The sequence below is a fragment of the Cantharellus anzutake genome, assembly GCF_015039405.1.
Source record: "Cantharellus anzutake strain C23 chromosome Unknown EI90scaffold_245, whole genome shotgun sequence".
NCBI lineage: Eukaryota > Fungi > Basidiomycota > Agaricomycetes > Cantharellales > Hydnaceae > Cantharellus > Cantharellus anzutake.
This window is the reverse complement of record NW_024067195.1, coordinates 25,539-51,076: the sequence shown is the minus strand read 5'-3', so window position 1 is coordinate 51,076 and position 25,538 is coordinate 25,539.

Here is a 25,538-nt window from a genome sequence, read left to right as displayed (position 1 = left end):
GGGATGGGTGTCAGGGATGGTGCAGGAGAGGTGTGTCAGGGATGCATCCAGGGTCGAGGCGGTCTGGGTATAGCACCCGGTGTAGGCAGGATAATTGCCCATGCACAGAGCCGGCTCAGATACCCGCTTCCAACATTCAGAAATCTACTTTCATTCATGTGACAACTCAATACAAATTTGGTACCTAAAAATAGGGCTAATTTCTATGATTCCGACGATATCAAGAACGTCCCAATCGGTGGAGAATTGACGGAGTTCAATGTTGGGCAAGCTAGTCACGGGCATGTGCGGGCGTGGGAATCTCAAGCGGCAACCCAGAATTCCAGCCTCACTCGTTCCCATGGCATCTAATAAATCGGTAAAAATGCTCATTGGCTGCGTGAGAGTTATCTCCGGCTGCGTTTTCAATTTAGGCTCATAATTCCGTAAATCCGTTGAGAAATCGCTTATTTTCATATATTTTCATATTTTGCCATCATTTCAGTTATTGATCAATATTCTTTTATTGTTACTGTTGCCCTTTTATTATTTCGCCTAATAAGGTACCCAGGTGCCATATGGTATCAATATTCCCCATCTATTCTTTCTAAAAATAATAATCCTGTACATACCAGATTTGTGAAAAGAAGTTCTCCCCTCCCCCAAAAATTCTCTAAGGTGCTGGGACACGCTAGAGTGGGTGTGAGTGAGTGGAATCCAACAGTAGGAATAAGGGCAACTGTCTAGCCCACAACAAGTGGGTAGTTGAGCCCGGACCTTGCGGAATCCTGGAGAACCCACACGGAGTTTAAGGATCGAGAACATAGTGAGTTTAGTGGAGAAAGTAGAGTTTTGGGAGTTTGGCCCCCACGAGCTTAGTCAGCATAGAGAGCTGCAAGCCCTCTTTCACCGGTGCTGAGGACCTCATGGGGGGTAGATCGGGCATGCATACTGGTGGGCCCAATATGGGATAGCTGTCCCTGGCCACTCAGACTGAAGTGGAAAATGTGAGAAGAAGGTTACTTCTTCAGTTCCCACTTCAGGTACATTTATGTACATGCAGCTTGGGTCACATGACAGGTGCCATGTCATCCTCGGAGAGAGCCACAGCCATCCAGGTGTCCCCACAGGGGATCCTGAGAGCGTCCGCTGCAGGTGCATGAATGTCAGGGCACACACCCTGACTAGCCTGGACCCGGACCCACGTCTGGACCCGCTTCCACCTGCTGCGCTTCCCGCATGCGCACACGCTCCGTGCGCCGCATGCTCCAGGCCTGGTTCCTACCCCTTCATGTGACTTCCGGGTATCCCCGGAAGTTTTGCTGATATTGTGGCCACTGTGGGAAGATGAGAAGTTAGCTTCCTTCTCATCTCCTTACCCACAGTAGATTGTGCCCTGGATAGGGCTGGCCAGACCTGAGGCTGTGGGCCATAGGGGAGGGTCATGGGGACCCGGGAGTCATCCCCTGACAATGAGCTGGGCATGGCAGGAAGCCGTCCAGGGTGTCTGAGCCAGACAGGTTAACAGTACAATGATACAAAGGAAAGTGGTCCATGTAAATAGAAGGAATAAACAGAAAGGGAGAATGAAATAAAGGAGAAGGAAGAAAGGGAGAAAAGGGGAGAAAGAGAAGAAGGAGAAGAGGGAGGGAGGGGGAAGGAGAAGGATGGGTAATGGGGGAGTGGGTGAGGTGACTACAGGGTGTGGAGGTCAACCAGGAGTGGCAGGGGTGCTGTCACGACCCGGAAATTCCCACGGTCAGGTGATCACTCCCCACACCTTCTCAAGCAACTTGCCTTAACCCATGTGACACCTTTTCCGAGTTGCAGGAACATGCTCAGCTTCTACCCAGAGTCACGTTACGAACTGTACAGTACACTTCCCTTTTATAGTAGCCAAGTGGGGAATAGGGAAACTTACCCTTCTTCTCAACTCAATCCCCACTTAGTCCCTTCAGTGAGTTTGAGGAGCTGAGGACAGGGTCTAGCGCCCAGCCACCTGGAACACCATGATCTGTTGGGAGAGCCGCTGAGAAAGACACCCCAAGTGCAGCCAAAAAGAATATGAGTTTGGTCAGCAATGTGAACATCCTGTTAAGTTTCTTCCTAGGGGTGTTTGGTAAGGATTGTTACTCGGTGGCTCTCAAGGACGGCCTTAAATAGGAACCAGAAGGGCACTGATGGTCACCTGCCTCCAGGGGGTACTGATAAAAATCCAAATCAAATGGTGATGTGTCCACCACATTGATGGGACTTGTTATATGAGTGCCATATCATAGGAGATATTGCTGCCATTCACCCTAGGCTACAGTCATTATAATATTACCCCTTCATGCCTCATTGTCAAAGCTCATGGCTCAACCATTCATTCCTCTGTGCTTCTTCGGCAAAGCAAAATAGCATTGTGTGCACCTTGATGCTGTATATCCCAATGCTGTAGCCAAAATTCAGATAGGGGAACTTGGGTGGGTCTGTAGTAAGTGTGAAATACATCATCAGGGCTGTTCAACCAATGTGCACTAAAATTGATTTGATCCCTAGGATATCCCCTCAATGGTGATATTGAAACTGTTCCTCTTTCCAAATGGATCATCAATGTGGCATATTTCAATTGCACTTATTGATGAGAAATATTGAACACATGACCAATTGGGTTCGTGACCCAACAGTGAGGGAATAAGAAGGCTCAGCTAGGACTGAGTTAGGCACATGTTTTGCCATCACCAGTAATGAGGGCTTTAGAGGAAAAACCTACTAGTCAGATTTATTGTAACCATAGACATGAGGACCTGTGCCAGTGAGACCCCTGATCATGATTGCATTAGATCAATCACTGTGTTTTGAGGTAAAATATCCAAGCTCAGATATCACCACAATCCCCACAGAATCCTAGAAGTATCTGATGATGAATATTGAAGTATCCCACATCAGAAAACCGGTATAGCTCTAGAGCACTCAAGAGTGCTCTGGAGATTGGTTGCATACTCCCAAGCTCTCAACAGCTCCCATAGCTCCTGAGTGATCCCAGATAATTCCAACTGTCCATGTCCAGGGGGATTGTGTCATATCCATCTATGGCCATTGTCCTCCACTACCTCCGATCCTTCCGGATTACCTCCGCTCCTTCATCACTAACCTTGGAGCCTCCATATTCCGCAATCACCTCCGACTCCCTTGATGGTCACCACCCCCTCAATTCAATATATTACCTACGCCTCCCTAAGTATGGAGCCCTGAAGGCCTCCAGACAGCTCCGACATCCACTAGCACACTCCTGCCCCCACTGGGCAATTCACCTGCTTGCCCTGCAAGCCTACCTTCGGGCCTTGTCATATCCATCTACAGCCATCATCCTCCACTACCTCCGATCCTTTGGGACTACCTCTGCTCCTTCATCACTAACCTCAGAGCCCCATCAAGGATTCTGTGCCCAAGCCAAGGGCGGGTCCAGCATACTGTTATGCATCGGAGCTCCAGGACAGAACGAGAGGTGAAGAGTTATTTACAAGGTTGATGACCCAAGAGGTTAATGTGCCATTAGGAGCGATAATTGGCTTGCCTTATGAGCTTAATAAACGTCTCCAGACAGCAACCAAAATCCATCGAGTTCCTACCAAGCTGGTCAATTCGGTAGAGCTGGTCAAGGACTCAGAGACAGAAGCAGAGGAGATGGAGGCAGGAACTGTTCCTCCTCCTTTTGAAGTGGCATCATTGGAAAATGATGAGAGCGAGGATGAAGAAGGGGATGTTCTTGACAGGAATACAGTAGAGGAGCAATGTCAGGGCACACACCCTGACTAGCCCGGACCCGGACCCGCGTCCGGACCCGCTTCCACCCGCTGCGCTTCCCGCACATGCGCATGCTCCACGCACCGCATGCTCCGGACCCGGTTCCTACCCCTTCATGTGACTTCCGGGTATCCCCGGAAGTTTTGCTGATATTGTGGCCACTGTGGGAAGATGAGAAGTTAGCTTCCTTCTCATCTCCTTACCCACAGTAGGCAAGTGTGTTCTGCATTGCCTTTATCTATTCATCTCCTTACCCACAGTAGAGTTGTGCCCTGGACAGGGCTGGTTACACCACAGGCTGTGGACCATAGGGGAGGGTCATGGGGACCCAGGAGTCGTCCCCTGACAAGCAAGCAGATAAATTCTATCAAGAATTGTTGAAGTCAGATTATTGTCAGGGGACGACTCCCAGGTCCCCATGACCCTCCCCTATGGTCCACAGCCCTATGGTGTAACCAGCCCTATCCAGGGCACAACCTGCTGTGGGTAAGAAGATGAGAAGGAAGCTAACTTCCCATCTTCCCACAGTGGCCACAATATCAGCAAAACTTCTGGGGATACCCAGAAGTCACATGAGGAATAGGAACCGGGCCCGGAGCATGCGGCATGTGGAGCGTGCGGGGCAGAGCACACATGCAGGTCCGGATGCGGGTCCGGGTCCGGGCTAGTCAGGGTGTGTGCCCTGACAATTATATGGGAGAGTATGATGTAGCAATCATGGCGAGGGCAGATTGCCTGCCTTTGTTTTTGGCTATGGTAACTGCAAAAATTCAGGGAATGATATTCCGCTGGTGTAGGAGTGCATAATGGGTGTGCTCAATTTCATGGAACCTTATGCAGCAAATACATCAAAATTGGGCTCCCACCCTTGTACATTATTAGCAAAAAGAAATTATGGGGGGGAGTAATAAAAAAGAAGAAAGAGGGTTTTTGTCACGACCCGGCGTTCCCTGGGGCCAGACGACCTCCTCCCTGACCCTCTCCCACGCCCGAACACTCCCTGCACACTCCGCTCGCCGCCCGTCGCCGTCTAACCACTTCCCGCCACCTCTCCACAACCCCTCTCTTGATTGTCGTTGAACGACCTAGCGGCGCAGAGCGCCGCGACCTGTTGTCCCATGTTTCGCCGCACCTTGTTACCTCGCGGCGAAGGTCACGCTTGACCTTCGTTGTCTTGAACACATGCTCTTTGTTTGTTTTCCTCCTTTTCTCCGCCCGCAATCTCCGCGAGATCTGGCGACTTATTCCCTATTCAGTTTCCTAGCACTTATATACAGCTTGTAACTAATGCTTGTACTGTAGTTCGAAATCAACTAGAATTACCCCCAAAAGCTTACCTCTGTCCCCGTGAGACCTCCGACCTTCTAAGTATTGGGACCGCGTCGAGAATGAGGCGCAACGCTCCTCCTAGAGTCGTTGAAGCCGAAATCCCGGCTCACTCGCCCAAGTAGCCTCGGCCTCGAGATCGGTGGGGTTTATCCCTCGCTAAAGCTCGGTCGGGTGTAGGACGCCTTTACCACTAGTGGGCAACGCTCGATCGCCTACGGCTACCCTCGGCGAACCTTCACACGGTTCTGACAGTTTTCGTACGAACCAAAAGAGCCTTTCCGCAAAGGAATTGGTTGAGATTTGGTGGAGAAATTCAACCTGAGATGTCCTCATGTGCGAAGTCCGTGCACTTGACCACGACCATGGGAACAAGGTCAAAAGTTGACGGAAGAGGACGATCTTGGGGTCATTAAATCCATAAAAATGCCCAAAGACTCAGTATTAAATTTCACCCTAATCGGTTCAGTGGTTGTGGAGATATTCTGATTGTCAGGCATGATGGGAGTCACGGGATGATATGAACTGTTTGGATGCTCACATGTGAGCTAGTCTCAATGAAAATACAGGCTAGTGTCAGGGCACACCTGCCTGACCCGGCCCCACCCGGCCCCACTTCACCCGGTACCCCGCCACCCAGCCTTCCCCTACCTCCTCCCCCCTCTTCTTTCTTTCCTTCTTTCTCCATTCCACTCCCTCTTTACTTATTTCACCTTCTCTTTATTTTCTCTTTATTCTACACGGACGACCTTTCCTTGTATCAATGTACCATTGACCCACCCGCAGTGCGCTCACGACACGCCCAGCCCAGGCGCCTTGGGCGACCCCCACTATCTCCAGCTCGCGCGTTCACAGCGGATGCCCTCGGGATCCCCCACGGGGACACCCGGGTGACTACGGCTGTATGCGAGGATGACGTGGCACCCGTCATGTGACCTAAGCCGCATGTATATAAACATACCTGAAGTGGGAACCGAAGAAGTAGCCTTCTTCTCACCCTGTCCCACTTCAGGTAAGCAACATAGTATTCCCTTTTAATAATAATAACACCCTTTCCCACTTCAGTCTAAGTGGCCAGGGACTGCCTCCTGAGCCGGGCCCGCCAGTACGCACGCCCGCTCCACACCCCACGAGACTTCCAGTGTCAGGCGTCTCACCCGGGCCCCCTCTACCCCGGACGCGTCCCTGACAGCTAGTCAAATGATATAAATGCTGAAGAAGTCATTGGAGGAGTCTTTGAATTATGGCATTTTATTTGGTCCAAGTTTCCCTGTGCATGGATAATCAAGATATGTATACCGCATCTGAGAATTCCTGTTCTCAGTCAAATCTCCACCAAATTTCACAAAATCAGTATCATTAGAGAGCTATGGATAAGGAGAGTCGAATGGAATAAAGGGACGGAGGTTTGACGCAGTGTTTGGAGTGGTATGAGGAAGTTTGTGTTTTTCTTTTCAATTTCTTTTGTTTGGAATTTTATTATAAGCCAACGGCAGCTGTCAGAGTCGGGATTATTGTCGGAGACTGGGATATTGTCGGTGTCGGAGATTGTGGCAGAGGTCTGTTGGAGCGCGCACGCGCGGATATGCGGGCGGAAATATGCGGCGCGTCCGGAAGCGCTGTTCAAGGTTAGCAGAGTGGGATCGCGGCCTCAGCGACTCAGGTGGAGCGCTGTGCCCTGAGCTTGACGTTTGGGGGAGATCCCGTATTTACAAACTGACACTTACAGCGGACTTCAAACCAGACTTGTGGGCGGAGCGGACCTGTAGGAGGAGCGCGGACTCCGCGAGCACGGACTCAGAGGGGGGAAGCCCCCTTTGCAGAAGGAGAGACTCAGACCAGACAGGGGGGGTACTCTAGTTGATTTCAGACTGGGGTCCCCAAAAGTATTTACAAGGTATATAAATAGGCAAGAGGGAATATAGAAAGGCCGGTCAGTCCGGCGCGATCCGGCGCGGAGATAAGCGGGAATTGTCAAACTAAATAAGGACAAGAGCCCGGGAACTGGAAAGGAGGAACAGATCACTAAACAATAAGTGGCAAGGGTTATTGATGAATAACTGAATGAGATCAATAACCTAGTGCCAATAAAGAGGGGATCAAATGCCGATATTGGCAGGGAAGCAAACAATAAATGGCACTCGGCAAGGAATGAATGATAAGCTGCCAAGTGACAAATGGCCAGAGGAAAAGCGGAGGTCAGCGCGCGGCGCCGATACAAGTCCGCAAATAAGCGGGGTCGGTGCGGTGCCGACACAAGTCCGCGAACAGAAGTTGATCTGCCAGCACTGTCACACAAGGACAGCATGAAGGCCAACAGAGGTACAGAGGGGAGTGGGAGTGTTGACCTGACCAGAGGTGTCAAGGGCAACCAGAAGTGGCCAGAAGGTGCAGAGATGGGCAGAGGGTGCGGAGTGGGCAGAGGGTGCGGAGTGGACGGAAGCGGGGCATGGCTGTGACCACATAGCGGGAAGCGATGAGTGTGGTTCAGATGGAGACAAGGCAGGCGTGACTGAATGCCGGGAGTGCCAAGGGCTCAGGAACTGGAGGTAAGGTTGGAATACCGGCAGGGTCTAGGTTCTGATTCTTGGCCAAGTCTCACGCAGTAAGGCAGGGGGCCAGACATGGGGTTGGGGGCTGGTTAGGATGGGTTTCGGGTCAGCGGATTCGCCTATCGGCATTGGTTCGCCGCTGACGGAGCCCCGGGATTTGTCGGTCATGACAGCAGCCAAACCTTACCACCATTGTTGGTGGAGGCTTAGCTCAGCCAAACCCATATATTTCAGACTCTTTTCACAAATTGTATGCTGCAGTATGGTATATTGTCAGGGACAGCTCCAAAAGCAGCGAGGTCCCAGCACGAGGGACTCGATGGGACAGGTGTCAGCTATGCATAGCAGTGGTCCCGTCATGGGGTGAGCATCCCCAACCACTTAGTCTGAAGTGGGAAGTTGAGAAGAAGGCTGCTTCTTCTGTTCCCACCCTAGGTGCTATTATATACATGTGGTTGGGGTCATGTGGGGGGAGCCGTGTCATCTCTGCACACAGCTGCACCTCCCTGGGTATCTCCGCAGGAGATCCCGGAGGTGTGCCGCTCTGTAGGTGGGAATGCATGTGGCAGGTGCAGCAATCAGGGGAGTGGGGTTAGGTGTGTAATGATCATAGAGAAAGGGAAGTCGACTGTGGAATAGAAATAGAGAGAAAGAAGAAAAGGGGAATGTGTCATGGCCGTGCATTCCGGCCTGTTAGCTGCCTGTCCTGATGCCGCCCAAGCCCGTTCCGCTATGCGAGCATGAGTGCAAGCCCCAACCTCAGCCCTATCCTCCCTGAGGACTCCCTGCTCACTCCCCTGCTTGCCCCTAGGCTCCCCTGCACCTGGCCAACTCCCCCACAGCCACACCAACCTTCCTGCCCTGAGTCCGCCTCCGGCACCATGCCCAGCATGACTCCTCTACCCCGCCCACTTGGCCCCTACAGGGCCGCTACCAATCCCATGCCCGACTCCGGCCCAACTCCAAGTCCAGCGCCACTACGATACCATCGCCGCTATCGCAGCCCTACACTCCTTCCTTTATTTATCTGTTATTGTTTGTTTTGACCCTCGGTCATTGCCGGCCGCTATGCGGCCAACCCTGCTCCTTATTCTTGTTTGCTTCCGGACCCTTCGGCCTTCGGCCCGGGTCCGCTTCCATTCATTCTTTCCTCCTATATATATCCTGTATGATACTTTATTGTACCTTAGCTCTAATATCGATTTGACCATGACCCCTAAGTCCTGACCCCAACAAGGCAACCCCAGTAAGTCTGAAATGAGGGCCAAGAGACAGCTAGGGGGCACAGCGCTCCTTTAGAGTCGCTGAGGCCAAATGCCCTACCCTCGGGCCTTGTTCACGGCATCAAGGCCATCGCGGCCTATAGCGGCCTGCTAACGGCGACCTTTGGTGCCGACCCTGGACCAGTGTCTAACAGAATGGGAGAATGGGGAGTGATAGCAGGGGAAGCGGAGTAGGGTGGTGTGGCAGTGCAGCAGCACGGGGTCAGGTGGGGTGTGCCCTGACAACCCCCCCCTTAAGCTGCTTCACCTCAAAGTGGCTGGATGGTTCTCCTCTCTCCCTGGGGTGTGGGGGTGTGTCCGATGGAACTCCTCAACTAGGTCAGAGGTGTGGGTTAGGTGGTCTGGTGAGCCATTGGTTTTCCAAGTGCAGCCAGCCTGTATACTTTACCAGGTACTGGAGTTTTTGGCATAGCCACTCAGAGTCTAGGATTTTCTCAACTTCATACTCCTCTTCTCCATCTACGAGGTCTGGGCCTGGGCAGGGGTCGGTGGGGCATTCCACGATTTCGTCAGGGTGGTGTGGTCTGATGTTCGTCACGGATACGACTGGGTGGATTCCTCTTTGTCAGGCAGTAAGCTGGAGTTTGATGGTGGCAGGGGAGATGACTTTAATAATCGTGAAGGGGCCAGTCCATTTATGGTCCAGCTTCTTGGTCAGGTGGTCCGTTGTGTAATTCTGGGTGCTGAGCCAGACCTGGTCACCTTCTTGGTACATAGGGGCTGCCTCGCGGTTCCGGTCGTAGTAGTGGGCCATTGTCAGGGCACACACCCTGACTAGCCCGGACCCGGACCCGCTTCCACCTGCTGCGCTTCCCGCATGCGCGCACGCTCCGCACGCCGCATGCTCCGGGCCCGGTTCCTACTCCTTCATGTGACTTCCGGGTATCCCCGGAAGTTTTCCTGATATGGTGGCCACTGTGGGAAGATGAGAAGTTAGCTTCCTTCTCATCTTCTTACCCACAGTAGGCAAGTTGTATCTTACTTGCCTTCCTATCTATTACATCTTCTTACCCACAGTAGTAGGATTGTGCCCTGGATAGGGCTGGCCAGACCAGAGGCTGTGGACCATAGGGGAGGGTCATGGGGACCCGGGAGTCGTCCCCTGACAGCCATCTCGTCTGCCGCATGCTCTAGTGCCACCTTCACCTCTTCTTGCATCTTCATCATCCTCGATGAGAAGGCATTGGTGGCTTCTACCTTGGATGTGTGTGTGGGCTCTGTCCCCATCCTGGGGTGCTGGCCAGTGTTGAGCTCAAAGGGGGTTCAGCAGGTGGAGGAGTGGACACTGTTAGAAACGGGTGGAAACAGACGACTCTGGAGTGGAATCGGAGACTTAGTGTGGAGGGACCTTGGCCTCAGCGACTCAAGCGGAGCGCTGTGCCATTGCTGTTTGTCCATTTGGTCCTTAATTTCACAGTAGGCGAGCAGGAAGTCTCTAGGGGGCATTTCAGGTTGATTTCGGACTGAGCCCCCAAACGAGTATGTACAAGCGCCGATATATATAATGGAGGGGGCAAAAGCACAAGGAGACAAAGGGGATCCGAATCGGAACGAAGATGTCCGAACGGGAACAAAGGGTAGACAGAAGCGGAACGGTACCGAAGGTCATAAGACAGGACCTATGATACGTCCAAAAGAAGGTAGGGAGGGCGAGGCCCAGAGGGGCAGGAGGATGAGGAGAAGTGGGGATGATGACTAGCTGACTAGAATGGGAAGAAGCAGCAGTCCAAATAGGGATGAGGGGAAAACGCGAAAGATACATTACAAGCAGCGAAAGTGCCGAAGGTGATCCGCGAAGCTCGGAGGTTGCGGAGGTTACGGAGGTTACGGAGGTGGGGTTGAAAGTCCGAGGAATATTGGCAATGGTGTTTACGTAGTATGAGGTCACCAATGCAATGGACTAAGACCGAGGTGGAGTCAAAGTCCGAGGTAGGGACTATGATGGAGGCTCGGAGCAAAGATACGAGTGGTGCCCAAGTACGAAGTATGGTGAAGGAGCGAACGAAGGAAGGTCAGTTGGGAGGTTCAAACGAGACCACCACCAAGCTGTTCCCTGGTTCTTTAGTTAGGATGGGGAAGTGTACTAGTGTTATTTATTGTAAATATAGTACCAATCCGAGTGTTTTGGCTAATTCTATTTTTATGGGTTAGTTTTAAAGTTCCTGGGAACTGACTTACAGATAAACCGAGCCCTGCGGAGCTGTTTCTTTATTGAAATTTATTAATTTGTCTAGGTGTAATTCTGTGTAGCGTTGTTTAATTTGGATTTAAACTTGAATTTAATCTTCTACTTGGTGAAGTTTCAAAGATTCTATTCAGTTAATGAATTTGGATTGTGTCTGGAGTGTCCCTTGGGTTTGTTTTATTTTTGTCTTATTTTATTGCTTGTTTTAACAGTAGCAAGATAACTGTTTTGTGTTTACACTTTGAAATCTGGAGTGTTAACCAGCTCTCCTGTTGAAATATCTACTTAATATTTCTCTCCTTAATTGCTGCCTTTTACTACAGTGGCAATCTTAACTGTATATCACTTTTTCGCACTGGAGTGACAACCAGAAATGCTTGAGAAAAATAATACTCTATTTTCTTACTTCTCTGAGGGGGGCGAAAAGTCGCAGAAAGGGTCTCCCTTTTATACTCCTTGGGTCACCTTCCTTTTTCACGCTCTACCTTCTATTTACAGGATTTATTTACAGTGTATTTTTCTCAAACTGAATAAAAAATGAAATTTTCATGCTATAGTTCTACTGCGCTTTTGCTGCGCTGAACTGCGGTTCTACTGTGGTCAGACTGTGCCTAGAATCCTTATTGTCCTCCCTTGCCTAAGCTATTTTAATGGTTAATTAGAACTTGGCTGCGCTGCATTTGCCGCAGTTACCCATTTCAAATTCCCTATATATACCATTAAATTTGCTATGACTCAATGATTCTGAATTCAAACTTCGCATTACTATGTGTACGGCTGTGCTGAGACCTTCAGCTGATTTATTCCATTTTTATTTAGTGACATTTAGTTAAAATGAGACTGAAATGGTAAATGAGTGAATTATTCAGGTTTAAAACTGAAAGAAAAAGTTGCTAGTAGTCAAGAATTACTCAAACGAATGTGTTATAGCTCTCCACCTCATTAGAATATCGTTCCCTAAAATTCCTGCCATGGTCCATCGTAGTTTAGTGGTTTTCGTGAATTTTGTTCATATTCCCTGATTCCCCTTTGTATTATCACATCCTAATCCTCCATATGTATTGTTCGTTGTTATAGTAGGTCGTCCTTGAAGATATCATATTTTTATGTATTTTATTTAGGACTCTGGACCTCTTGAAGCTGTTTTCCCACGCGTTTTCAGGTTTCTAACTTCATGTCCCTATATCTCATTCATTTCTGGATGTTTTCTCACGTTCTTGGTATCATAAATTTTTATTTATTCCCACCTTTCCAATGGTACTAAGGTTGTGTCCTATTTCCTGGTATTCATTGAGTTAGCAAAAGTTCGCGCGCACATTCGGTAATCACGTGCGTCATTCCCATAGTCATTCGTATGTGGGCGCCGTTTCCGTTTAATTGTTCGGGATTTATGATATGCACGGGTTTTTATTTCTTTCATATGGGCTTCTGTGATTTATTTCAGATTTTTCCCTCATGATCTAAGGTTGTTTTGCACTTTCCGTGCTTTGTTTTGACCGGGCTCTTCCTTATTTGGATGGAAATTGGTCTTCGCGATCTGCCGAAGTGCGGATCTCGGTTCCGACGGCCGGTTCCCTGCGCATCGCCACCCTCACGTGTCATTACACATGATGTGGATTTCTATATTCCCGTCATGGGTATAACTTCACAACGGCTGGACCGTTTGGGCTGAAAATTTGCATAACTATAGTTCCCCATTTTTAATAATTTCCGTGTAAATTTTGTTGTATGTTTTAATTATGGATCCTATGCAAACATCGTCTTTTCCCTGAGCTCGGACTTTTGATGTCGCTATTCCCATTATTGGATATCTCATTAACGCATGATCCTTTTATTATGAAAGTTTGGGAGGATTAAGATTAGATCCCTTCCTTTCTAATGGCCCATCAAGCTTGTCTCGGTCGTTACTGGTTAATTTTCGCGCTTGCCTTTTTAGATATTGTCCTTGTTTTGCAGGAGTTTTAGTCATATCTCCGTCGCTTATGGGTAGTTTCCCCTGTAATTACTCTCATTGGGTCCGTTTGGGGGACATCTACATTTCCTATTATAAACACGACTTTGAATTTTGCATTAGTTCCTGAGGAATCCTTGTTCCGTGGTACTTCCATCCTTGGCTATGTGTGTGGACATGGGAAAGTAGTTTCCGCGGAGGTTCTCTGATTGTTTTTATAGTCAAATCTTGGTCGATTGTCCTAATTCTTGTTTTAATATTTGCTATAAATTCCCCCGGGAATTCCGTCTCGTTGATGGTAAGCTTGAAGTATTTTTGCTATTTTTCTTTCTTTCGATTTATCACGTATAGTCATAATAATTCGTAAAAATTCGTAAAAATTCGTGTCCTTCTGTTTTCTTATATCTACTTGTCGTATGAGGTTTTGTGATTTATCTGGCATATTTCCATAATGGGTTTCCATAGTGTGACCGTTATTTCTCCTACAGCGCCCACTTCGTCGAGCCCACAGCCCGACAATGTAGCCCAGGCTACGTTATCGCATCCGACGCAGCAATCGGATGTCCAGATGAACAACCCGGAGGAAAACCCTCCTCCGGGGCAATGACTCCACCCTTGAGGAAAGGGAAAGGGTAATATGCCATCGAGGTGCCTGTGAAAACACCTTCCCCCAACTCGAGGCCCCGCACACAATACTGTATGTGAGGAACTGCAAGTAACAATTGCGGAAATCTCTACTCCGTCAAAAGCCCCACATCCACCACCGCTTGTGTGTAAACACCACTTACACACGAACCCTCACAGAACAAGTGAGGAACACCAAAGACATACAACCTTTGGGTCGAAATTCACTTTCGACAAACTCCACTACTTTCTCCCTGCGATACCCATGTATCGCTGTTCACTTCAAAGTAATGGCCCACACTCACTTATTCCCTAAACCCTTTCTCTCTCCTTCACCGACATGTACAAAAATCGCCCACTTTAAAGTGGCGACAACAAAACACCATCAACCTTGTATGCATCACAAATGAAATGCAAGGGGGGAGAATGTCAGGGCAATAGCCCCGAACCCCGAGCCACATGTAATTAGATACATATAGTCACGTGGGTAAGCGGGAACCTCCGGGTAACTGCTTACACACTACCGTAAAATACACACACTTGTATCACTTATGGCCCTGTGTGCTGAGCTACCCAGAGACTGTCAGGGTTCAGCACCCTGCCCTAGGGTGCCCCAGACTCCCCAACCAATCCCTTCCTTCCATTCCTTCATTGTTGCCTTGTTGTTGCCTTTCTGTGTTGTGTATCCGCGCACATGAGATAGCGTGGGAACTTTCTGAGCGAGCAGCTTGCCCAGAATGTTCCCACGGGTCACAGCCACAGTTCTGGGCGAGCAACTCGCCCAGAACGTTCCCACGCTTACTGGGCACTGCCACCTGGATGTTCCCTCCGGGTCACACTACACAACTCTAGGAGCTGTATAGTTGTGGGCATGTGACCCATTCCTTTATATAGCAACCATGCGGGGAGATGAGACCTTTACCCTTCTTCTCATCTCATACCCCGCATAGGCAAGTGTATATATATAACTGGTGATCGCCGCCTGATGCGGCAGAACCCGCCACTCTTTTCACTCGCTAAGATATGCATTTGGATGCGTACAACAGAGACAATTCAGGGGCAGAATGGATGTTTCTCAAATAGTTTTTCACCGTTGTCAACGTGGAATACAGCACTACAGACACAAAGGATGTCACGATCAGAGGGGCAGAGAAATATGCGGCTGGGATGAGGGCAGTGTGGCAGTCGCTGAGGAAGGAAGCCACCCATCTGACTGTAGGATTTTTATCGGGCAAAGTGTTGAGCAGATGTGGGTGCGAGACAAGATCAAAGAAACCTGTTATGTCAAAAGTGAGTGAAGTAGCTGTAAGTTTCATCTCGTGGATGGCTGAGAGGGTGTTGTCTTCTGCAGATCGATCTCCCTCTCATTCCTCCGAATTGGGTGACCGGAAGGAGTTCGTGTTGGCTGGCATAGTATGAAAGCCGGTGTAGGAGAAATAATATTCAAAGAATAAAACAATGATCTATCAGAATAGTCAATGAACAGGTGACAAGTTCAGACGTTTAACAGATCTCATGATCTTTATGAGACTGGACAGACATTAGAAGATCATTATAAAATATCTACACCCATGTAGTATGAGATTTAATCTACTACAATCATGCCTAGAACTTGACATAGGTGTAATATTCAAAGAATATATCCCTACAACAGGAAAATAGCACATAGACGGCAGAATAAGAAGGAACATTGGGAAAGAAATGTAAATATCTCGGGAACCAGTAAACTTTTGACTGTAATCTTTTTACCATCTGGAAGGACTGTTTCTTAACTTTATCCACGGTTTTGTTTCATTCTAAAAGCTTCAAAACTGACGGAGATATCGCTCAAACGGCGAAACACCTTATAATTCATATATATTTATTTGCTAATTCTTACAAAAGGTAATGTGACTCAAGGGAAATATATTGGCGCCCGGAAGTCTGGCGGACCGAATACCATATGATAGAGTATTCCCCGGCGCGGGCGGACAGTTTTTGATCGCATCAGAAGAGGAGAAAATGCTAAAAAACCGGATCTTGTATATTTTCCCATGATTCATCAAAACTTTTTGATTTTAAGCCCAAATAAATCGGAACAAAGGAATGATTGATGATCTGGATCTCGGATCATAAGCATGAAGTGATTCAGAAGTCCGCGGATCAGTTAATTAATTGGGAAGGCTCTAGAACATTAGTAATGATGTGGCTTCACAAAAAGGGGTCAATTAGAGAACAGTCTAGAAAGTTCCTTTATAGCCGAGTCATTTCTAAAGATAACCGTTCGTAGTTAAGGCGGTGTAGAGCATAGCTTCAGCGCTACAAGATCCCGCTGAGATCGGCCCAAAAGACAAAGAAATGAATTACTTATTGCTGAGTCATGTCCTAAGTCCATTATTAAGCTTACACAGCCCAACCCCCTATATCATTCTAGAACTATCTATAATACAAATGTAGCACATGTAACTAGTGCGAGGCGTGGGAGTAGAGAGGCCTCTGAAAAGCATAAAAGGCCACCGCTTCTGCCCCCTCTCAAACCTCAGGTAGAAATAAAAGTTTAATTCTCCTCACCAGTGGTTGGTTCGTTTGCTCCAAAAGATAAAAGCAAATATTAGTTGTTAGCTAATATAAAACTAACACGTCACTCTAAGCGTGAGTTAGGGTCAGTTAGACACAGCTGAACAAAAGTGTCATAGTGAGAATTAGTGAGAATTTGGTGGAGGGACTTCTTAATTGAATAATCTCTCAGCAATACTTGGTTATCACACCACAGGAGAAAAGTGAGCGATCCTGAACCTGCTAGATAACTAGCACGCACTCTAAGCGATAGAAAGAGCAGTTTGGTCACTCCTGTATTGAGTAACATTTATTGCGGAATTATTTTATTAGCAGTTTTCCTTCAGTAAATTATCAGGAAAATCACATCCTACTGAAAAGTGGTAAATATAGGTGTAATATTGACTAGAAATCATAGTAAAGTCAATATAGAATTTTATCCGTAGACGATCTATACATCAGGTGAGATCGTTGGGGGGTGTTTATTGTTGTTTAGACAGTGAACAATCATATATTTGGCAACCAAAACACGGTCAGTACGCAAATCAGCACAAACTCTAATATCGTTATTGGACGTAGGAAACTGGTTACATAAGGTGATCCAGCTCCGCTCCTTCACCGGATAGCAACGATGGACCTCTAGGAGCTGTATAGGTCTGTAGGAGCGGGGGTGAGTGTAGTCTGCCTTATTAGGTTTATGCAGTCGTGGAATGGAGCAGGGTGGTAGCCAACTTCGATGGCTGCTTGGACAATAGGCATGATTTCCTTGTCCGCGACACTCCAGGCTATTTTGTAAGCTGTCCCACAGAGTTCGCTGGGTACAGGGACATTGAATGACGCTGCCTTCAATAGGGCACGCACCTTTCGTGACGGAGTACCATGTGATGGCGGTATGTTTATGATCGAGGTTGACAGCCGGAGGGTTGGGGGACGAGGGAGAAGGTGGCTGCGGAAGGTTTGACTTGTTCATCCCTGTTGTCATCTTGCATTTCTGGGCTCGGAGACATTGGTGAATAACTCCTTTCTGCAAACGCAATCGGATGCGTCGTTGTATGTTGATTGAAGGTGGGTGCGACTGTCGTCTGTTGCCAGCAGGGGGATCGGGGTCAGGGCTGCCCCGATTGGGGGTTTGTGTTCATTTCCTGGTGTCTGTCTGGAGCTACGGTTCATAGCCGTTGGTTATCGCGAGGTTGAAGGGCAGTTAACGAGTCTGAGAGGGTGTAGAGCGTGGTTTTTCAAAACGCGTTCGATTGTGATGGTGGCGGCTGTCAAAGATGGAGATGGGAGTTGAAAGGGCACGTGAATCGGAAGGGGCCCTTGACACCAGGTTGCGCAACTACTTACAAACCAAATGCGGGAACTTAGCTTGATTTTGGAATACAAGTGATGGACCCTGGGTTAGACAGGTAATTTGCTAATTTGCAATAATAGAGGACCTCTTGCACGGGCATTCAGTTCACGCTTTCAAGACCCGCTACAGAGTAGCGGGAATTCTTTCCTTTTACTATACATCTCATACCCTGCATAGTGTGAGGACAGGCCAGATGGGGGTTGAGGTCAGGGAGCCTCCGAGTCCGAGGCCAGGCCCTGACAGAGACCTCACAATGGTCTATAAGAATCTAAGCCCATTTCCATAACAATCTCACTCTGAGGCTAATAGCCTCCAAGATGAGAATAAGGAGCTTCAGGAAAATTTCCATGGGCTCAAGATCAAGAATGTTCATCTCAATCTCGAGTTGAGAAATTCTTCTCGTCACCAATCTTGGCTCCAAGACAAATGTGATGACCTCAAGAAAGAAATCAATCGCTTAGAAAGAGAAGTCAGTGCCCTTGAGGGCTCTCACCCTCGTAAGATACCCCATATGTTGGGGCCAACAGTAGGTATGCCCCCTGCTCTGTCCCAACACAGTCAGCATAGGGCACCAGTGGTCCCTATGACTGCGTCACGTGGAGGCACATAACCATGCTGCATGACCTCCCATCCCAAAATGGATGAAAGTTCCTTTGACCAGCCTCATGGATGGCCATTATGGTCACCATGCAGCTCCCATCCCCCCTCCCAGGCCTCAAGGGCCCTCATCTTCTTTTGGCACTTTAGCAGCACTTACTGTTATAATCACGGCATTGCAGCCTGATCCTCTGAGCATGATATCACAGTGCCATTGGATGTTATCATCCAGCTCTACACATCGTACTTATATACATTTCTGTGTGGCGCAAATGAACAAAGGCTAAAGTGTTAGGACAACGAAACTTCCCATAAAAGGGAACAATAACCGTAACAACAAGGGCATCGGAATGCCACTTCAACACTTACCCCACAAACCAGCAGGACACCTGTTCCTTCATTAATCCCAGAGGGATACTCCTGGTTTGCTGAGGTGAATTGCTTCCCTCCTGCTGGGACCTGGAGGAATGTCCTCATCCCAGGAACGTTCTTCCAGGGTGACTTCCATTTTGGTGTCACCATTAGTGGCCAAAACTGGCTGGTAACAGAGAGTCAGAACCACTGCCAAAAGCAGTGGAATGACTGGGTTCACCCATTCTTGAACTCGATTGAAGGGTTCAAGTTCATGGTGGACTTGAAATGGCTCAACCATGAAATGAGGGACAGGTTCAACAGTGCCTCACTGGAGGCTTGCCAACTCCATGGTCAGTTTTTTGACATGAAGTTCATGAACAGACAAAACGTGTCCACCACTGAACTTGGTGGATGTTTTGGGGATCATCCCCAAAACTTTGAAAACACTATTGAAGGGAAGAAGTACCTTCTTTGCTGCCTTTGGAAACATTACTGCTCAGAAGCAGCTCAAATGATGAAGGTGACTAGTGCCACTGCATACAGCCTTTCCAGGTTGCACATAAGTGAACCTACTTCTGCCATTTCGGGCCCCCCCCAGGTTCTGCCTCCTCACTACACAACAGTGGATAATCCACTGCTGCCATAGTCACAGGTAATAGAACCCACCCTCCCCCATAACCCGTTCCCCACACTGAGGGAATGCTGGTGGATGATGGTGTTGTGGAAGAGGCCCCAAGGCCGAGATGTTTCCTGGCAGCCCAATGGATGCAGGCCCCCTCTGCTGAGAATGCAGTGGCAGGCCCATCTAGAGGGCCCCAGGCTAGTGGGTCCATACCCACCCGAAAGGGCAAAGCCAAGAAGGACTGATGTCCCCTCAGCTTGGTAACCCCTTCTCACATTCGATGAGTGGGATGGGGTGTTTCTTGTACAATGAGCAGAAAAGGTCTAACAACCTTGGCTGCCTAACTTAACTTCCTTGAGAGCATTGAAGGTCTGACCACCTTTGTCACCTTCTATTCTTGTTCCATCCCTGTTCTAATGGGTTGGGGTCTAACTACCTCCACCCAATTATTCTTGTTCAATTGAGTAACTAGGGCCTAACCGCCCTGGCTGCCCACTGCCCATCTCCACTCGCTGAGCATCTCAGGTCTAACCACCTGCTAGGCCTGTGTTGCTTGTCCTGCTGGATCCTACCCCAAGCTCCTCAAACTTACTAAGCAGGGATTGAGTTGAGAAGAAGGGTAAGTTTCCCTATTCCCCGCTTGGCTACTATAAAAGGGAAATGTACTGTACAGTTTGTAACGTGACTAAGGGTAGGAGCCGAGCATGTTCCCGCGATGCGGAAAAGGTGTCACATGGGTTAAGGCAAGTTGCTCACCTTGACCCACGTGATTTTTCCCGTGGGTTCACGTGCGGGCTGTAGTTGTGAAAGGTGTGTAAAGATGGGAGGATCAGGGAAGTAGGGGGAGGTCAGGGAAGGTGGTTCTGGGGTTGTATGGTCAGGTGTGGTTGCCCTGACAATTCGATAGTTATGACCATCATTCTTTAATTTCTCGATGTTGTAAATATTCTTAGAACTATCGTTTGAGGTGGCCATGGCTGGGATCACAACCTAATGAAATAGGAGCTATCGCGCATAACTCAGTCTCAAAATAGAGAACTAAAGCAATTGCCAGTGACAACTGGCAATATAAGACAAAGTAAATTGGGAGCGTGTGGTACCGCGACTCTGAAACAAAAAGGTATAGTCGTTGTTAGTCACGACGATATTAAGTTAAAATAAAAACTCCCCAATCCATGCTGCAGCTCGGCTGTTGTCGATGAGCGTTGATATTCCAACAGTTTCAATATCTATGCATTCACCTGTCATCGTTGCTCATATGTACTATGGGTTACGGATCAAATCTCAATATAAAATTCCCCCCTCACATTATGGGTTATGGGGGACAGCAGGTTTATGGGTTGACATCCGATTTCCAATAGGAACCATGCCGGTTCCCGGAAGTTCCTATGGGTAATGGCAGGTTATGGGTTATCGCAAGTATGGCCTACCACGGTTTCAACTGTACGTGACCGATTGTCTTTCCAATTGGGTATCCACATATTGGTAATAGTGATACATCGTTATTTCGGGAACCGCTTTTGCAGAACTCTAGCATAAATAGTTCCGCACGCAGGTCCGAGTCGCATGAAGTCATACATGAACGGCTCGAACCACTTCTCTGCTCGGTGCACACAGCAAGGATATAAAAGCAACTATCCGGTTCTGGAGCGCCACGCTGCCAGCGCTCTTCTCACAAATATCCCTAGATGCGATAACTCATCCGGCTCATCGCGCAATCGCTGATTGCATGACAGCCCTGGTCTGGGACACCGCCTCTGGCTTCTCGCAGAGTCAACCGGTCTCCGTCATATGAACGAGCATGTATTTTCCCGGATCCGGGCACAAACGGGCTTTGGCTAAATGAAAACACGCATGGAGCAAGGGACTCATCCCCAGGGTAAAGCCGGATTTGGGGCAACAAACTCGACTGAATTAGTCTGCGAAAGGTACCATGTCACAAGAACCGACGCATCGTCGATGATTCGAAAGGCTTACACATACTTCACTAGTTCTCGACCTCCGCACCCCTTGGACACCTCTGCTGCAAGTTGCAACTCTGCTAGTCAGCATGAAAAGGGAGGCTGTTAATGCGACTAACCCGTTACTATTCAGCCACTGGCCACCGCTTCCCACCTTATCCCGCTTTCTGCACCAGCCCAAAGTTCCACCCCTGCAGCGAAGCGTCGCACCTCAAAGGACCAAACCAGAGCTGGGTGCCACAAAGCTCCGTCAACCTCACCACTACCGCACAGAACCGCAACTGCGACCAACAAAGCGGTTTAAGTCCCACTCCCGCAAATCCTTCAGCCGCAGTACAGCTTCGCACCGGCCACGCGTTCATCGGACAGTTCTACAAACGCTTCCTACTAGAAGAGAGCCCCAGTTGCACATGCGGACAACCCGTAGAGACGAGAGAACACATACTTCTCGAATGTCCCAAGCAGGAACACACCGAAACTTGCTCCCAGATGATGAAGGTAAACTGATCCTTGCCGACCTCCTGGTGGACGAGAAAGGAATAGAGAGGGTCGCAGGATTTCTGTCAGCGAGTGGAGCATACGAGAAAGAGAGAAGGACAGAATAGACACCGCTGGAAGGCGGAACCCATCCCATTTTCGAAACCGACACCTAAAAACGGTCAATCCAATACGACAACTCAAAAGTGGAGCAGCATTCAGGCAACGCCCTATCAGAGAGATTAAGGATACCCGAATCGGACTTATTTCTCACCTTATTTTTGTGTATTTGTCTCGACCCTGCCCTTGGCGCTCTCACGAGCAGCCTACAGTCTGCAGGTTAAATATCCAGAATAAACAACAACAACAACAACCTCACCACTCTCCTTTTGCCACGGTATAAATACAGGGCACCGAACGCCGCGGTATCTCATCTAACTAATAGACGATATACCGCAATTCTAATAGGTCATGAGCCCAGTGCTCAGACGTTGAAACCGCTGAACTGCCTGCTCGAGATAACTCTCGCTCTCTGCTCATTATGTCTTGCTGCATCTGCCAGACTCTTTGCCTGCCACACTCCTGCAACACTGCCTTTGCCTCTTTTGCTTGCCGTTCACTTGCCTGAACAATTTGACTGAAAAAATCACTGCTACACATCTTGGTCCGCAGACATCGCAGGAAACAATATGAGCGCCGGAATTGGGTTGAAGGCGCAAATGAAAACGCACCCGCTGAGTTAATTGCCGACGCAGGTTGGAATGACTGACTATGCCACATGGAAAGCAGCCGATGAAGCGATGTATAGGAGCATTATGACCTGCGAACAAAATGTAAAGGATCAGATTCGCCATCACTCAACGCCATCAGTGGTGTGGAAGAACTGAAGCAACTATTTGTTACAAACCTTCCAAGCTCTCAACTACGCCGCAGCCATCTTCAAAGCATCACTCAGCGACAGCGCGGTGTGCGAGTATTGCGCTAGAGACAGCAGCCGCAAACTATGCTACCAGCGGACCAGCAGGCGCTGAAGTTTGACGAGAACAGGGAGGCGCGGAAAACCGAAAACGCCGGAAGAAAAGCAGAATGGCTAAAACCGCTATTTGTCGCCGTTGCAACGGAGTCGGATACGCAAGCTCGGGATGTACGAGCCACAAGAATCCCTGGGTGGTGTCATCCGGAACAACTATGCCTAGAAGATATCCGGAGATAACAATTCAGCTATTTGAATTGGGAATCCGCCGTGACATCCGATGCAGTATATTGGGAAAGGGACACAGCCAGGAGAAATGCGGGGCCAGTTTCTTTAGATACAGCCCCTGCAACTTGTAAGAAGACGCTTACATGATATAATGCTGCCCAGCTTTTCACTGAGCGATGAGAACTAAGGACTTTGGTCTTTGGGCAGCGATCGAGAATTGGGGTTTTCGGATCAAATGGCAGCAATGGAGAGCTTCTGTATTTCCATATGGTGCGATACGGCATTCTTCAACTGCGACCCGTCACTAGTGAAAACAGAATTGGCTAGCATTAGTTCTTCTGAGACCGTGGAGCAATTAAAAGAGAAATGAATAGATTCGGGGCTGTAAGGACGCATGCCCACCTCCATGCAACGTAGTGCTCAAGTCTGCAAGCGACCGTTGAGCCAAATGTCGAGGCGAAAGCGTCTAGGATTTCATACAAGACCACGCGGGACACGGCCGATTCATGTTCCGTGCAGCGTTCTAACAAATGCCACTCTGCTAGATGCACAGGGTCGGTAATTATTGCCACCGCCCTGGCCTAATTCTCAGCAGGGATTGTTTGAGTGGACAAGAGGGGGAGGCTGTGCTCGGGAGAGAAGAGATTACATCGATTGCAGCCAGAGTGAATGCACGTCCGCGATATTTTGCGAACGTTGTGGTAGCCTGTAAAACAGAGAACAAAAAGTGGAAAAGCAGTCCCAGACAATGATGTTGGATATTTAAACACAACGATATCTTTTCGGTGCCTGAATAGTCTGGACATGGCGATTTTCCATATGGACAGTAATGGCTTGCCCATCAGGCGAAATCTTCCAAGTGGATATACTGTCGCTCATATGAGTAGGGGCGATAAAATGCAGGGTCCCGCATGTTCCGAGGAAAAGGCGAATACGGTTCAGCTTATCATGCTTGAGTTCCGCTGATTGGGAATGTTGGAAGGGGAATCCGAGGTCATGTCAGCTGGGATGTCTCCTGTCACCACATCCCAGATTCGTATGGTCCGGTCATCAGATGCTGTGGCTACCCTGGATCCATCAAATGAGAATGAGACTGATAGGAGGCCCCCGGTGTGACCCCGGAGGACCTTGAGTTCTTCCCCGGTCACTGCATTCCAAATTCGTCCTGTTTTGTCATTGGATCCCAAAGCTACCTTGAACCCATCAGGTGACAATGAGACTGAGCGGACCCAGTCAGTGTGTCTTCGGAGGACTGTGAGTTCGTTCCCAGTCACTGCATCCCAGATTCGTACTGTCTTGTCATACGATGCCGAGGCTACCCTGGATCCATTGGATGATAATGACACCGAGTGGACCCAGTCAGTGTGTCCCTGGAGGACTTTGAGCTCTTCCCCAGTCACTGCATCCCAGATTCGTATTGTCTTGTCAGAGGATGCTGAGGCTACCCTAGATCCATCAAATGAGAATGACACCGAGTGGACCCAGTGAGTGTGTCCTCGGAGGACTTTGAGTTCTTCCCCAGTCTCTGCATCCCAAATTTGTACTGTCTTGTCGACGGATGCCGAGGCCACCCTGGATCCATCAGACACTGAGACAACCCAGTCAGAGTGTCCTCGGAGGGTCTTGACTTCTTCCCCAGTCACAGCATCCCAAATTCGTAATGTCTTGTCGATGGATGTTGAGGCTACCTTAGATCCATCAGATGAGAATGAGACCGAGAGGAGGCCCCCGGTGTGGCCCCGGAGGACCTTGAGTTCTTCCCCGGTCACTGCATCCCAGATTCGTCCTGTTTGGTCATTGGATCCCGAGGCTACCTTGGACCCATCAGGTGAGAATGAGACCGAGGAGACCCAGCCAGTGTGCCCTTGTATGGTGTTGACGCACCCATCCCATCCTGAGTTTTGCCATTGCACTGCTGGGAGGTGTTCATAGGATGATCCATGGTGCCACCCTCGCCAACCCGCATCGGGTGAATTAGATGAAGCCGAATGGATATGTCCAGCAGAGAGCGAAATCACTCCATAGTACTGGTAGACAAAACGACGGCATTGCAATAGAGGTTGGAGCAAAGATCTTGCCGAATTCTGATCTCCTGACTGGCGGTGGCTCTGACTCTGTGAACTGCCATTATATATCTCCTGGAAATTGGGGAGTCAAAGACAAATCATATACCTCACACCACATGGTCAGTGTCTCCAACGTGATCCTGGCATTGCTCGCCGCTCCCAGCAGGCTCAACACTTCCAACCATTTGATCGCTGATTCTGTGAAGAATGTTTCTAATTTGCTCAACAGCCCAGTTGAAGGGTTTTCAATTTCCGCAACATGGAGGAGGCCAAATAATGCGGCGTATTGAGCGTTGGGGGGGATTTTTGACCGGATCTGAGAAGCAAGATCTGGGATGTCGGAGTTGAGGATTAAAGGGTTGGAAAGTTGGAGAATATTTTCCTTTGGCAAACGATCAAGGGCCTTAATACAGAACATCGTAATGCGACAGTACATGTCACCCTTTTCAAAGCGAGGGATCCGCTCCAGGATGTCTTGTGCGTAATCTGACCCTGGTGCCGGGCGCTCGATTTGGGAAAGAAATATGACGATTGAATCAGCAAGCCACCCCTTTCGCTTCGCCTTGCTCAAGGGTTGCCACGAACGGTTTAGGGCCTATGATAGAAATCAAATTATGGGCCATAAAAAAGCGATGTGACAAAAAAGTCTACATACCCAGGCCGGACTCTGCAACGCTGTCATAAT